Genomic DNA, 2,500 nt, shown 5'->3' with positions numbered 1-2,500 from the left:
CCAAATACCCGCCCCCCCCCCCCCCAAAAAAAAAACCCCAAACCCCCCCCCCCCAATCCACTCCCCCCGAAAAAAACAAACAAAAAACAAAAACTAAACAAACAAACAAACAAACTCACCCGTGTTTGAGAATAGCCAAGGCAAACAGCTTCACTGATTTCTCCTACTCCCGCCCACTCCACACACACACACACACACACACACACACACACATATATATATAAAATATGTATATATATATATATATATATATATATATATATATATATATATATATATATAAAACTATGTCACAAAACTAAACAAATAAAAACGACCAATATAAGAAAAAAAATCAACAAAACTTAAAGAAAACCAAAGCCAAAAACAGGGGGAAAAAACCGAATAAAAAATCAACATTAAAAACAATAAAAAACAAACAAACAACAACTAAAAAAACAACTACCCCCCTAAAAAACAACAAACTAAAGCAACAAACAAATAAACAAACAACCCCCCCCCCCCCCCAAAAAAAAAAATAAAACAAGCAGGAACAAAACAAAAGAAAGCACTCAGAAAATTTTATTTTCTAATAAGAGCTGCAGCAGATTGGAACAATCACCCAAACGACATGACGTCGACAATCTTTTTTTTTAAAATTCTTTCACAAAACTCATGTCAGCCTACTTCAAATGCTACGTTGTCAACCGTATATTGTAGATCTTCATGAACGTAGGTGGACAGTGGGGCTGTTTGGAAGAAGGAGAATAAAATGAATACGAACTTTTGGAAACAGGTTTCACAATTACATATAAACTTCACAATTTTTTCATATATAATTTTTAAAAAAATTGTTTTGGCTCGGAGTCTTCATTGTTAGTCCTTTGTGTTCATTTAAAAGACAGTAAAATGAATGTGTTGATAATTCGGGTTCAAATTGGAAAATCTTAAATAAAAATCTACAAAATTTCTTAGAAATTATTACCATCTTCCTCTTTCGTAAATCCAACTCTCCCCTCTTCTTTTCTTTCTTTCTTTTTTTTTCCTGCACTCCCCCTTGAAATAAGATTCCTTTAACACTACTTACATTTCGTAACCTCCTAATAAACATCTGTTATCTTTTCGTTTTATCTATGCATTATTTATAATATACAATTTAAATTTTTTTTTTTATCGACACATTTCAGGTTTGAATAGTTCGCGAGCTATGTATGATTTCATCAAACGATGTTTGCCATATTATGTGTAGACTTTATTCAGGTTTTGATTGATTTTAGTTTTAACATTGTGCGCTCTTTGGTAGATGAGCTATGACGTCATCAACAGAAAAAGGCAATTTTGACATAAATTGTAATTTATTTTGGCTTTGTCCAACATGCTTCTCGAAAGTTTATTTCATTTAACCTGTCAATCTAAGGATATCAGCTTGGAACATTGCCTTGAAACTGTAAAATTCTGTTTGTATGATGTCATCACTGATTGTTATTATGATTACGATAGCATTTTGAGGTTTGACGCAATGATGGAAACCCTTGGTGACGACAGTTTTTATGATAACAAAACAATGAGATGGCAAAATGGCTGAAAACAGTGAGAAAGCTATGGTATACCTATGGCTTCATGAAACTGGATCAATAACTCGTGTGAGGAGGGAATTTACACAATTCGAAAAAAAAAATCCCCAGCGAGGAACACAATTTTAGCCTGGTAAAACAACTTTACAACAACAGATTCAGTCACCGAAGAGGACGAAACCCGCTCTCAGAAGGCGTAATCAATGAAGTCCATACGTTATTCGATGAATCACCAAGGCCGTCATCGAGACCAAGATTAGTCAATGAGCCTGTAATCGTGTCTTCAGTACACAAAATAGCTCAAAAGAAACTGGGTCTATTCCGCTTATAAACCTCTCTTGCGCATGCTTTAGCCAGCACGACGTGTTGATTTTGCACAGCAAGTCCTTTTCACATAAATCACTGAAAACATTGGTTTCTCATATAAAGCAACCTTTTTCGTGTCCGGGCATGTATACAATCACAATGTTTGATATTGGAGCCAACAAAAACCAGATAAAGTTATCGGCTGTCGTCGCAACTCACCAAAACTCAATGTCTGGTATGCGCCGACCATTGAAAAAGTGGTCAGTCCTTTCTTTTTTGACGATATGATATTGACAGTAGAAAACTTTTTTGGCCATGGTAGAATCATACGGAGTTCCTCAAATTGATGATTTTCAACCTAACATCTTTTTCCAACAGGATGGAGCTCCTGTTCACTGGAGTTTAAATATGAGCAGGGGGGAATTTTTAAATGAATAGTTCTCAAACCGATGAATCGGCCGAGATGGTCCGATTTCCTGGCCTCCATGATCACCTGATCTAACCCCACTTGACTTTTCATAGATCTGTAAAGAGCAAAGTGTTTAGAAACCCCCTGAGAGACATACGTCACCTGAAGACGAAAATAAACCATTAGCTCTCTCACATTTCTCATGCTGCGAAAGACGTGGGACGAAACTGGA

General features: G+C 35.8%; 1 protein-coding gene across 1 annotated transcript in view; it reads left to right on the top strand.

The window, feature by feature from the left end:
* The window catches only part of LOC144961271 (uncharacterized), a 65,318-nt gene that overhangs the window by 57,061 nt on the left and 5,757 nt on the right, over positions 1–2,500 (top strand). The window lies entirely within an intron of this gene.

The sequence above is a fragment of the Berghia stephanieae genome, chromosome 1 (genome assembly GCF_034508935.2).
Source record: "Berghia stephanieae isolate SIO BIC M18660-M18661 chromosome 1, UCSD_Bste_1.3, whole genome shotgun sequence".
NCBI lineage: Eukaryota > Metazoa > Mollusca > Gastropoda > Nudibranchia > Aeolidiidae > Berghia > Berghia stephanieae.
The sequence above is the reverse complement of the archived record's forward strand: the minus strand, read 5'-3'. Positions and strand labels throughout refer to the sequence as shown.